At 48.9% G+C, this 13,721-nt stretch overlaps 1 protein-coding gene across 1 annotated transcript in view; it reads left to right on the top strand.

Annotated features, from left to right (window-relative positions):
- The window catches only part of LIN52 (lin-52 DREAM MuvB core complex component), a 145,599-nt gene extending 135,205 nt beyond the window's left edge, over positions 1 to 10,394 (top strand). Inside the window, exons 6-7 of the transcript XR_014059265.1 lie at positions 7,049 to 7,142; positions 7,591 to 10,394. The gene's annotated coding sequence lies outside the window, so the exon portion shown is untranslated. The remainder of the gene's footprint in view (positions 1 to 7,048; positions 7,143 to 7,590) is intronic.
- Positions 10,395 to 13,721: the final 3,327 nt, after the last annotated feature.

The following is a 13,721-nucleotide window of genomic DNA, read 5'->3' on the forward strand; positions in this document are numbered from 1 at the left end:
TCTGCCTGCAATGTAGGAGACCAGGGTTCGATCCTTGAGTTGGGAAGATCCTCTGCAGAAGAGAATGGCCATCCACTCCGGTGTTCTTGCCTGGAGAAGCCCATGGACAGGGAAGCCTGGTGGGCTACAGTCCGTGGGTCGCAAAGAGTCGGACATGACTGAGCGACTAACCCTTCATGGTGTTACAGTAAGTGTCACACTGGTTTTGCCAGTGGTGGGATCTCTGAGGACAGGACTAGACTTCTCATCTCTGTGGATGGTGTTGGATGGACAGACAGGCCTGCATGAGGCTAGCTCAGCAGTCCTGGCTGCTGCTTTCACACCAAAGGTTCGAGGCGGCACACGCTGGCCAGGACCAACACGTTTCTCCCACCCTTGATGGGCAGTCCATCTGCTCAGTGTGAGACCCGGAGTCCCAGCCCCTCCCGAAGAGGCTGACAGCTTCATGGGGAGCAACTTGGCCACGAGAGGGGTCTGACCCGGGGTTCTGGGTCACATGCCCCAGGTACTCGACATCAGAGGATGTCTGCCTGGCCTGAACTTGGCATGGAGGGGCTAGAACCTGGGAAGACATGGGTGAACTGACCAGGGAGAGAAGGCTGAAGAGTCTTCTGCAGCAGCTGACTCAGGGCATCAAGGAGCAGATAATAAAGGGGGCATGGTTTCCAGGACCAGAGGCGGGCACGGTGGATGCCAGAGATCGATTTTCTCAGAACGTGAGGAGTTGCAAAGTGTCTGCACAGCAAGTGTTTGCCAATTGACTAATGGAGCTGCTCCAGAAATTTCCAGACCTGCTCGGTTATGAACACCTTGATTCTTCCTGTGTGGGGAGGGGTCTGGGAAGCTGTGTATTTGACAAGACTTTAGGTGAAGTCTCGTGAACAGGTGACTTCCTCTCCCATCTCCTTCTCCAGGTCAGGGAGCTGCAGTGCCCTCCAGGGACAGGGGCTGACTGTGACCTCACCCTCCCCAGCACCCTTGGACAGCCCACCGAGCCCCCACTGCATGCACACACAGCCCAGAACAGCCTCCCTGGTGGGGCCCAGAGCACATCCATCCATCCTGCGGCAGGAGGCCTCCCGGGGCCAGCCTGGCCTGTGGGATAATTTGATATTCAAATCCTGGCAAAGACCTGCTTCAAATTGCTGCAAATTAAGCTGATTTTGTCCCTCCGAATGAGGGATTTGCTCCTGTGGATCAACCCTTCCCAGGACTTGATGAGGTCAGGATTAGAGCCGGAGGGCCAGGGAGAAAAGCCTGAGGTGGGAGGCTGGAGGGCTGGTTGTTGGTGAAAGGGGGAGTGGGGGGAGACCAGCCCCTGTGTGCCTCTCTCCCCAACCCTGGAGTCACAGAAGTTTCCCAGGGTCTCAGAACTCAGCTCTTCTCAGCGATGAGGGGGCCTCTGGGCCTCAGGGGCCGGCCTCGCTGCCACCTCCTTCCCCTGCCATCCTCAAGAAGAATCCAGCCCTGTACCATTCCCAAAGTGGACCGCGTTGCATCTTTCCAAGCTCCTGAAACCCAGGGCCCCAACTGAGTGCTCCCATATCACTGATGAGTAAACAGAGGCTCCTGGAGGTGAGCCGAGGCTTCACTGGCTGAAGACAAGCTGGACTCAACCTCTGCCACCAACTTGCTGTGTGATCTTGAGCAAAGGATTATTGACGGTGCATGCACAGCGCTAGGCACAGCGGAAGCATAGCAGTAAGCATCAGCTGAAGTTACAACCCACACAGCAAGCCCTGGCCAAGGCCCTGAAGCTAGGAGATGGCAGAACAGGGATTGGGACCGCTGCCTCTCTGACCTGAAGCAGTCATTCCCGGCTTCTCCTGGAGGTCTGTGCCAGCTCCTGACTGAGCCCCTCCTGACAGCCCCCCTTCCTGGAAGAACCTCATTTCCATCTGCTTTATCAAGGCCTGCACTGTATATTGCAGCCATTTCGAATTGCACCATTAAAGATTTTATGCTGGAGACGTTAAAATTAAAAAGATCTATGTGCAAAGAGTCACAACGAATTTAATCAACTTGATTTAATAGAAAACAGCAAATGGAATTTATGATGTTCCAAAAGACAAGGGAATTTTTTTTTCAACCCAAAATAATAAAAAGCACTTTGTGGAAAACAGAAAGTGGGGTGGGGTGGAGGTGGGGGCTCCCCATCTGAGAGTTTATCAGAACCTAATCCGCGGGGAACAACCCCAGTCAGGGCTGTTTGCCCGCTAATCCCAGCTGCCATTAAAATATTAAAGATAAATCTAATCGTCTCTTTATCCAAAATAAGCGACTTTTGTGTGGGGAGAAAACATCTAACCCTTTGGGAGGAGAATTAGTCCTAATGCATCAAATGGAATTCGGTCCAGGCTGGGGCGAAATAGGGTTTAGAGGCAAATGAGATGGTAATAGAAATAAAACCCAGAATAACAAATTAAAAACCCTCATTTACACGAATTAAAAGGGCTCACAAAAGGGCTGGAAGCCCAGGCCTCCCGTCCTCATCCCCCAGGCCCACTGCCCCCTCCCCTGGTCTCACCCCCACACCCCCCCAGCTGGTCACCCACCCACAGATGCCCAGGAGAGGAGCCGCGGCCTGACCTCATCCTCTCGACTTGAGCCCCGCGCCTTTCTGCAGACGCCCCAGCTTCCCCTGCAGAGCCCGAGCCCAGGCTGGGATCCTGAAGCCTCTTATTGAGTTAGGCATCGCTCCACACCCCTGGCTTGGGGTGGGGGTATGGTGGGGGGAGTGGGGAAGGAGGTGGGGGGCAATCTGGGGTCAGACAGAGCTGGGCCCCTGTCCCAGTGACGCCCCTCACTACGTGAGGTCTTGGTTTAACTTCTTAAACTCCCCAGGCCCCCCGTTAACTCAGGGGAAAATACTGATAATACTAGTCTCCACCCCTCTGCAGCCCCTCTCCATGGCCTTGACCTCCTTGCTGCCCCCTGACCCAGCTCCCCTGGATTCAACAATATGACGTCAGGACAGCCCTCACCTCTGACCCAAGGTGACCACTCGGTAGTAAACTCTTGTCAAACTCTCCTTCAAGGCTCCCTAGGCAGCTTGGCCACCTCCCTGGGGAGGTCAGGCCTGTGCCCCAGTCCCCCAAGGGGAGGAAAGCTCAGCAGTGGGTCAACCTGGAAGGCAGCGGGGTAGCCAGCAGCCAGTCTGAAGAACTAACTGGGGTCACCCCTGAGCTGTCGCTCAAGAGGGCTGAGGCCACGCCGGATCTCACGCCGGATCTACAGGCTTCTCACTCAACAGCTCTCTGTCCCCTAGGTGGCCCCAGGGTTGACCCGTGGTTCATCCATCATGGTGGGATTTGGGGGCTCTGACACGTGCCTCGCCCCACCTGGGACCCCTGCTCCCCATCCTTGGGTCCAGGTCTGAATCCCCCACTTAAAATAATACTTTCTGCCTTCGTGGCAGGATGCTTATCAAAGGAGACACACTCAAATAAAAGAAAAGAATTTTTAAAAAAAGGTGACATACTCAAATAAGAAAAGAAGAAAAAAAAAAAGGAGACACACTCCCCTCCGGGGGGCTCTAGGACCCCTGTGTGAGCCATCAACCGACTTGACGGGTACAGACAAATATGACAGCCCCCTTTCTGGGAGCTTCTTTGGACTACAGAGGGGAAAAGGTGAGGAGAGGCTCTTGTGCCTGAGGCATCCCCACACACACACATAGGAGGCCGGAACACATCTGTGACCTGCCCAGCCTTCTTAACAAATCCACTTGAACAGGAAACTCATGTTGACAGCATTTTATTACGGGATATTAAGTAGAATTGGATTGTGGGGCTAACCCTTTTGCTGGCTGACTTTCCGTGTTGTGTTGGCCTCCTCTACTCTGCACCCACCACAGTCCCTCCTCCCTCTGGGGAGCCCTGGGATGGGGGCGGGGGGGGTCTCTCTTCCTACTTTCTTCGACACCCACCCCACCCCCACCCTTGGACTATGCCAAGTGGTGATTCTGGGCAATTGGTATGGACTGGAAGATATTCCTGGCCATGTGGGAGTGGGTGACCTTCTCCCCAGGATAACTGACTGGAAATGTGAGGAGGTGCTGGGTGGGATGGGATTTTTCCAGAGAGGTGTCCTGAAGCCTGAGGTCTGATGGACAAATGCTGAGGAAAGACAGAAACAGTTACAGGACTTGGGGGAGGGGGACCATTGCTGGAACTTGTCATAGCACCCAGGGAAGGTGATGGGTTCTCAGAATAATACACAGTTCTGGGTTAACAAACAGCTAGTGGGCTTCCCTGGTGGTCTGGTGGTTCAGAATCCACCTGTCAATGCAGGAGACAGGGGCTTGATCCATGGTCCAGAAACTAAGCTCCCACATGCCGAGGGGCATCTGAGCTCACGTGCTGTAGAGCTTCGCAACAGGAGAAGCCACTGCAATGAGAAGCTTGCCCACCGCAACTAGAGAGTAGCCCCCTGCTCGCCTCAACCAGAGAAAGCCTGCATGCAGCAATGAAGACCCAGCACAGCCAGTAAATAAATAAACAAACAGCACCATTATACAAGGTTGTTGTAAGGATTAGAAGTAAATACAACATTTGTGAGTGCCTACCTTGTACTAGGCACCATGGCAAAGGGTTTACACGCATTCTCTCATTTCCTCATAACCCTATAAAGTGGATTCGTTACTTATCCCCATTTAGCAAAAGAGGACACTGAGGCTCCCAGAGGTCTCATAAATGCCTGAGACGGAACAGCTTGAGAGTGTTGAAGCCAGGGTCTGACCCCAGCCATTTGACTTCAGAACTGTGCTTTCAGCCATTGTACCTAATAGCTCATATCAGCTGCGGTACTAGCCACTTAAAACAAAATAGCCAAGGTGTGGATTTTGGTGCCAGATGGCTGCTCAGATAGTGTAGGTGTTTGTCCACAATTCTTCCTTCCCTCTCTACCCTTCTCAGGGCTTCCCTGGTTGGGGGAGATCATGGTCCCACTCCACTGCCTCTGGTCTTGACTATGTGACCAACTTCAGCCAATGGGGTGTTAGCCTATACGATGCAAGAAGAGGCTTTGAACAGCTTTGTGTGGTTTGGCTGCCTCTGTTCATCCTGAACTCTGCTAGAAGAGCATGGCTTTTTAGCCACAGTCCCAGAAGAAGATGTATGAAACAGACCTGGAACCAACCCACAGTTCACAGCTAAGCCTAGCTGTGCCTGGACCCCCAGGACCCAGAGCAAAAGATAAACCATCTGAGTTGTTGTTACACCTTATTTGTAAAAACCAAGGAGCTGCCCTGGTCGGACCCCCCTTCAAGAAAGAACTTGCCATTGAGGTGCAGGAGTGTGGTTAGCAGAGAGCCAACAGCTGTAGCCTCTTCCAGACCCACTGCAGTGCTGTTTTGTTTTTTTTTTCTGCCAGCTATATTGAGATATAATTGATACATAACTCTGTGTGAGTTTAAGGTATATAGCATGTTAATTCAATACATTTATAATCTGCAAAATGATTACCACCATAGCATTCACTGCCACCTCCATACCATCACATGGTTACCAGTTATTCTTTTGTGGTGAGAGTATTTAAGAGCTACTCTCTTAGTAACATTCAAGTACCTGATCCAGAACTACTAGTTATAATCGCTCACTGCAGTGTTTGAGTGACTGGGCATGATGAGCGTAGGTCCTAGGGCCTAACCATTTCTGCCCAACTCAAGACTCCTTTAAGGGGCAATCTTTGCTCTGGAGCTCCCTGTTAGATTGTCTGAGACTTTGTCAGATCTTCATTGTGGTTTGAGACTCTGCCTGTCCAGTCCTGCTCCCCCTCTCCCTGACCTTTCACAGGTGTTACCCTTACCTCCATCCCCAATAAACCATTGCGTTCCTAACCCAGTCTCAGCATCTGTTTTCTTAGAGTAATTGAACTGACACCGCCTTATTGCCACAAGACTTACTTCACCTGGGTTCAAATACTGACTACAGAATTCACTAGCTGCCTGACCATAATCATATGATGACTCAGTTTCCTCATCAGTTAAAAAAAAAAAACCAGAAACACCCATCTCATAGCTTTTTTCTGAGTATTGACTAAGATAATCCATGTACAGTGCTGAGCACTCGATAAATGTTAACTGAGATTGCCAGAGGTAGTTGTAAATCTCAATAAATAAATGCTAGCTATCTATGAATGATACACAGTAAAATAGCAAGTCAACAGATATAAATCTAGGGCAGATCTTAAAAGACTGAAGAGTGAGGAAGGTGGGCAGATGAGTTGCAACTGTGGACAAGTATGAAGTAGAAAAAAGAATGCAAGCTTGCAAATGAGATGGTCAATATATTCTGAGCCATCATTTGTAACCAGAAAAAAGATTACCAGACTTCTGTGTGATCCTTCACCATCTTCTAAATACTTTCATGCATATTTTCCTCCAAGAGCTCTCCAAGAAAGCCAGTTCAAGCATCACCATCTCCATTTTACAGGTAAAGAAACTGAGGTACAGAGATGCTAAAATGCTCACCCCATAGCATACAGTAAGTCCTGGAGGCAGGAATGGAGCCATGTTTGCAGATCTACCTGCAAATTGCATGCTGGGCATCGTGGAAACACACCAGAACAAAAAAGTAAGTGGCTTCCCTGCAGCAAAGTCAGGTTGGTGCTACCTCAACCACTACAAAAGCGATTCTAGGGTCTACCACTCAAGAAGGTATTTTAGATAGCACAGAAGAGGATCAAGTGAACATCAACGTCTATGAGGTTGGAGAGGAGAGACAGATCCAAGAGAGATTTTCATCTGTCAGGACTTGGAGATAAACCAGATCTCTGCTGTGATGACAAGCCCTTAAATCCCCCCACCCCCACCCAGGTCAAAACATTTTATTTCAATGCTTCTCTGTGGTATCAGTGAAGAATCACTTCCAGCCTCTAGTAACAAAGACCCCCAGTGGTTTAGACACTGGTAGGTGGAGGGAGAGGGAAATTTTTCTCTCTGTGTAAAAAAAGCTTGTTGGGGGCAGAATATGGTAGCTCCTCAGTTTTCAGGTTTGCAGACTCCTATTATTCACTCCACTTTCCTAATGTTGGCTTCCATCCTCAGGTTCACCTCACAGCCCAAAACAATTGCTGAAGCACTAGCCATCAGGACTGTATTCCAGACAGGAAGCTGGAAGAAAGGCGAAAGAGCAAAAAAGGTATGTACTAAACGTCTTAAGATTTCTGCTCATATTTCTTTGACTACAACTTTACCAAATGGACACTTGTAGCTGAAAAAATAGGTTGGGAAATGTAGTATTTTATCTATGGACATCACCACTCTGAATAAAATGTGATACCAAGGCAGAGGAGAGAATAGAAATTGAGTAGGCGACTACTAGTCTTAGCTATACACATAGAAACAGATTTTATTAGGAGATCTCTCTCCAAAGTCCTGCTCTTTATAACCCCATATTATTCATAGCTCAAATTTGATCCAGATTAGATTATTAAGGGAAATTAAGGTTCCCCGGTTGGACTGTGTTGGGGTTAGGTACTATACCCACAATTTTAATAGCTTGGTTTCAGGTTTATAAATAACTCTGTCTGATTTGACCCACAAAGGAATTTACCAGAACGATACTGAGTAGTTCAAAATTTCTCCAGGAGGTGTGGAATCTAGAATCAATGCCTAAAATCCTGTCATAGCACTGGTCTGGTGTAGAAGCCACTGCAGTTACTGCACCCCTTACTGGATCCTGAGTTCTTGGAGCTCCCACTGCTGCCGCCACCAACCCTGGGCAAGGATCTGCTGCAAACCTGTCTGCAGCTCGCGTCTCACTGCAACCACATTGCTACCAGAGGAGATTCTCACACAGTTTTTGCTTCTTTGTCTCACCGGCTTTGGATTCAAAATCCAGGATGTTTGCTTCTGACTGGTGCTGCCCAGGTCACATGGTCATGTTCTAGCTGCAAGCAAAGCTGGGAAAGCAAGTATCTGGCATTTCCAGTTTTGTTGCAGAACTGGGGCTCTGTCTTCCACTAGGACTCATAAGTTGGGGAATTCTCCCAAATAGGGATCAAGTTCAGATGTTGGGCAGCCCACAAAATAGTAAATGACTATTATAGGATTTTGTAGCTGTTTCATGTAAACCTCACAACAACTCATTTTATGCATCATAAAATTGAAGCTCAGAGAAGTGAAGTAACTTGCTCAAAGTCGTGCAACTAGTAAGGACAAAGCTGCCCACTCCAGAGGGTCAGTAAGTAGGGAATCTGGAAATTTCTTTGTGGGATGAGACCTCAGTGGCACCTCTGCACTTCCACTTCTTCTCCTTCCCTGACTGGATGTAGCATTGCCATGGTTCCCTTGCTCCCACCTGCCTCATGGGTCTCTGGTAAAGTCACCCTCAAGGACATATGCCTGTTGTCTCTCTTTTGTGAGCCTCCTCCAGGCCATTTCCTCCCATTTACAACAGCTTAATATTAATGGCTTCTGTAGGCAGCTTTACTGTTCACAAAGACCTGCCTGAATCTGGCCCTCCCTCCCAATTCTGATCAGTAGTTGGAGGCTGAATGTCTGGGCACAGGGATATGCCCTTGAACCAGATCAAGGTCCCATGGGAAGAGCTCTGTGCCTAATGAGGGGGCTGCTGGGTCTCTAAGGATAGTAGAAGCATCAGAGAGACTTCTGGGCTCCAACATCTCTGAGCTTTAAAAATTGTACTCTGCCTGGGAAAGCGCTTGCTGCTCTCAAATTTTTTGTTAGTAATCCCCAATCCATCCCCTGCCTCTCTCCCCTCTGCCACCTTCATACTCTAAAATCAACCAATGGTTTCTCTGGCTTGGGCTGCACAGTCCACCTCCTGACTGGCCTCTTTGTTTCACAACTGCCAGCAGCTTCTCTTCCCTTTGGGGATACCATCCAAAGTCCCACAAAGTCCTGCAGGCCCGGACCCCTGCCGACCAACTGAGTTCCCCTCAAAGGTTCACCTGACCTCCAGCCCTCCCTTCTAGTCTCCCTTGCTTCCTTGATGTTCCTTAGAAACGCCCACCTGATTCTTCTTCAGCTGTTCTCCAGTCCTGCCACCTGCCTCAGCCCCCAACCTGGCTGGTTTCCACCTCTCAGGTCTCTGCCCAAATGTGGACACCCCAGAAACCCCTCTCTGTCCTGCATCCGAAAGAGATCCCTCTTGCTGTCCGTCTAAAACCCCTCACCCTACTGTGTTTTCTCTCTAGCACTTCCAATTCTTAAATTATCTCATTTGCTTACTTACTTGCCTGTTCGTTAACCATCTCTCAAACTAAAATTTAAGTACCACGGGGGCTTTGCTTTCTTTTACCCCCACAGTATTCCTATTACCCGTATCTGGCATACAGTAGGTGCTCCGTCAATACTTGTTGAAGGTTCTTGACTAAATTGCCTCACAACATTCCTATAGGGCAAAAACAAACATCCTCTCAGGGCAACAGAGATGTAGTCACTGGTTCCAGAGTCAAAGTCCAGGGCGGTTGCTTCTCATGGGTGGGGCAGGTCACATGACCGTGTCCCAGCTTCAGAGGAAGCTGGGAAAGCACGGTTCTGGCCTCTCCAGTTTCATGGTGGAATTGGGGCTCCGAGACCCATCACTTGAGACTGCAGGGAGACTGGACACAGTCCAGAGGCACGTGGCAAGCTGGTAGTGGGGCAGGTCCTCTAAGCCTTGCTCTTCTTTGTTCCACACTGCCCATAGGTGAACAGTGGGGAAGAGACAAGGGCGATACATGTGGGATGTTTTTCATTTTCCTCAAGAGGCTAAGGAATGGTTACAGCTGAGGGAGGGCATGGGCAGGGAGCTGTGGGCACCTGAAACCAGGTGGGTGGTGTCCTACTGGGATAAGATCCTGGGGGATCTTAGGATAGATGACACCTGGAACACCTACCTAGAGACGAGATCGTCTCTAAGGCTGTCTTGAAGGCAGTGTCAGGAATCGATTCCTTCCCTCTCACTCCCTGGAACCCTCCAAGAAAAGTCCAAAAGGTATAGATTATATCATGGAGAACTAAGAGAAGGAATCCAGCCCAAGTGTTTGAGATAAGATGCTCTTGTTAGACCAAGGTTCTGGAGATTCACCAGCCTTGACCTCAGTAGCCCTTCTTAACCCCTTGGGGGTATCCCTTCCTTTTCTCTCTGGGGTAGGGTCAGGGTGGTGGCTCAAAGGATTGCTGGGGCATAATTTGCCTCCCTATACCCAAGGTCCTTTCCTCCACTTGAGGCTCTGGTTCCATCTTTAAGAAAACAAGAATACAGCGGATTTGGACTCTGATTAGCCCTTGGCAGCTGCAGATTCCTGGGGAGGTCACCTAGCCTCTCTGAGGTTGTTTCCTCATTTGAAAATTGATACACATCTTTCAGGATAGTTGGGAGGATTTGTTGAGACAGTGTGAAAAAGTCCAGAACTTAATAAAGGTTCATTGTGTATAACTTCAACGTGAATCAAAATCGCTCCTGTTTTTCTCCTAGCATCAGCCCTGTACTGAACAGAGGGGATGGGATATCTGGTCCAATGTCTGATGACAGGGGGATAAGAGAGCTGGAGCTCAGGGACTCTGTCAGGACACTCTCTCAGGACAACTGTCCAGCTCAACAAAAGACAAGGTTTACTCTCAGGGATAAGCTGGAAATACACAAGAGCATTAAAAAAAGGTGAAACACATTCATGGGTGACAGATTCATAATGGGATTATTGATTCAAACACAGATCCTCTCTCTTCCTTGCATTTCCCACCCTCCTCCCTCCAAAGATTGTTGCTGACGGCTGGGCAGTGACTCAGGGAAGCAGCTAGCAGGGGACAATGACTTGACTGCAGCTGGTGCTAAAAACGACCAGCATCACAGCAAAGGAGGGAGATGGCATCGTCTCTCAACCTAATCTCCCTCCCTGAGACTTAGTGTCTTATATTTGCAACAAGAGGGAAAGAACTTGAGAAGTTGAGTGGATTAAACGCCATAAAGGGTCTGACATCCATTAATAATAGTGATAAGAATCATGATGTATGGAGTCCCCAAGGACAGACACCATGTTAAATGCTGTAAAAACAGCAACTCCTTCAATCGTGGACTCAAACTCCATGAGGCTAGGGCTAGGTCTGTCTTGCTCCTTGCCATATTGTCAGCCCCAAGTATGGAATCTTCCCACAAGATGATAATAACAACCAACACTGCCAGGAACTTTATATTGTAGCTTTATTTTGTATATTCATGGTATAACCTTACTCACTATTCTTAGCACTGTACATTTCTAATCTTCATGACAGTTTTAAGGGTTAGGTACTACCATTATCCCCATTTTATGGATGAGGAAACTGAGGCACAGGAGGAAAACAGAAGCTGGGAAGATTTCCCAAGATCACCAAGCAAGTGATAGAGCTGGAGTCTGAATCCAGGAAATCTGGCTCTAGAGTCCATGCCCTTGACCCCTATGCTAACTCAAGGGATCAAGAGATGCTCACAGGTCCACTGTCAGGCTATTTTATAGGTTAAGCGATCGAAGCCAAGAAGGAAGTTAAATGATTGGTTCAAAGCCACAGAGCTACTAGGTGACAGATCCAGGATATGGATGCAGGGTGACCAAGCTAAATGTCTCTGAAAGTCATTTACTCCTCCAGCCCAAGCCCTGGAGGCCTGCCTTTCCCTGTAGCTTCCTCCCACCCCAGAGTCCACAAATGTCCTCTGTCTGGGTCTAGCCTCAGTAGGGCAGCTCAGAGACAGTCCAACCAGTCGTCCTTCCAGAGTCCAGTTCCAAGGGTGGGGCTGGCTGCAGGCTGACACTGGGTCCTCCTTACACTGCAGCTTCTGGCAAGTGTGCCTCTCAGAGGGCCTGGGGTTGTCCTTGTTCCCAACCTCCTAGGGTGGGATGGAAACCGTCTCACTGAGAGTGGGAACTAGCAGCTTCAGACACAAGGTTTGGTCAAGAGATTTTTCATTCTCATCTCTTGGCAAGAGCCAAGTTTCCATCACTCATATGCTTGTTTTCCATCACCCACGTCTTTGCCCATTGTCTGGCATCTGGCTCATCGTAGATGTCCCGTGATAAGTCAGGGATATGACAACTGCCATTTATGAAACATTCCAATTTATCCTCCCAGGGTAGGCTGGCATAGAGAGGAGGCCAAGAGAGGGATGGAGTCAAAAGAAAACAGCTTTTGACACCAGATTCATTTGATGTTGAGTTTGGCCTCTGCTACTTACAAGCTAGGGAGCTTGGGAGAAGTCACCTAACCTTCCTGGAAACTTAAGTTTTCACATTCAAGAAATGGGGATAAAAATTCTTATCTGGAAGGCAAAGACACTGCTTTGCACAGCTCCAGGGGGCACCATTCACATGGTTGTCTGTGTGACTGGTACCACAGGAAACCTAACTCCATAGAATAAAGATGAAGGATGCTTTGAGATTGTATACCCTGAGTCTATACCTTGCAAGTAAGAATAGCTATGACAGCTTCCAAATGTGGAACCAAGATGCTAACAGGGTTCTTGTGAAGACCTGATATCATGCTGTGTAAATGGACTCAGGAACATGGGTGCACAGTAGCCAAGGCATTATTATGGGATAAGGAGGCAGTCCTTGGAGTGAACAGTGCCTGTTTCCCAGATAACCCCTGCAATGAGGGATGTCCCTGCCTAGTTCTGGCTCCTATGTGGGCCAGGCCAGAGCAGATGAAGACCCACCTTCCAACAGCCCTGTTAGCAAGGCCTTAGCTTCCATATCCTGTGAAGTCTCCTCTTACTTCTCAGATTGGCCTCATGGTGACCAGAGAGGGCACTGGATACTCTGGCAGTAGGCTGGGAGAATTATGGGGTTTCAGTCCATTTGCTAGTTTGCTGTTGACTAGCCCAGAAATCCTGAATGGAATTTCCCCCAGCCTTGTTTTCTAGTGTCTGCCCAAATCAACTGACCCTATCTTTATTTCTCCTTGTAGAGTGCTTTCAAGTCAAGAAGCCCTTATTAAAAGACTACCATATGCTATGCTAGGCACAGTGCAGAGGGAACTATTAAATACCAAGGTGGATAGATAGTCCTCCGCCCCAAAAAGCTTACAGAAGAATTAGCTGAGGAGATGGAGTGCAGGTACTCCGGGGTCCATGGTGCATGCGTGTGTATGTGCATGTGTGTGTGTAGAATAACCTTCACTTGACACTTGGACCCAAGGGAGCCCTCCTCGCTGAAAGCAAGGAATCAGTAGCTTCACTTCCCACCTTTGGAATTCAGGCATTTCTTGTTTCTCCAGGTGAGGGTCCTGCCTGCCTAAAGCAGTTTCCTGCTGCCTCTCATGGCCCAGTTGGCAGCAATTCTACAGCTTCCAACACAGGAGTTGCTCAAGGAATCCCCTGTAGACTGGGGACAGAAGCTCACCTTTTGATTGCCCCTCACACCCTCCTTCCACCCTCCTCCTTCCCTCCACATCAACAATGCTCTCCTCTCCATTTGTTTGCTCAGTGAACTCTGAGGTATAGCAGATAGCAGACCCTCTGACTTGTCCACCTGATTGACTGGGAACCCCTAGCTCCTAGCTCAGAGCTGGTAAGGGCTCAATACATATTAGTTAAGGGGATGGATAGAAGAGCAAACTTTTTGGGCGAACTTCATGCTTTATTCTAGGAAAATGTTCAGATGTCCAGTGTTCTCCAAAAGAAGTCACCACCACTCCTCTTTACTTCCAGGGACCCTTACACCTGACCCCTTTATTCATTCATTCATTGGGGGATATTTACTGAGCAGCTCTTCTGAACTAGGCATTGTATCTTGTGCTTTGG

Source organism: Giraffa tippelskirchi, chromosome 7 (assembly GCF_054371585.1).
Source record: "Giraffa tippelskirchi isolate mGirTip1 chromosome 7, T2T-mGirTip1v1.2.pri, whole genome shotgun sequence".
Taxonomy (NCBI): domain Eukaryota; kingdom Metazoa; phylum Chordata; class Mammalia; order Artiodactyla; family Giraffidae; genus Giraffa; species Giraffa tippelskirchi.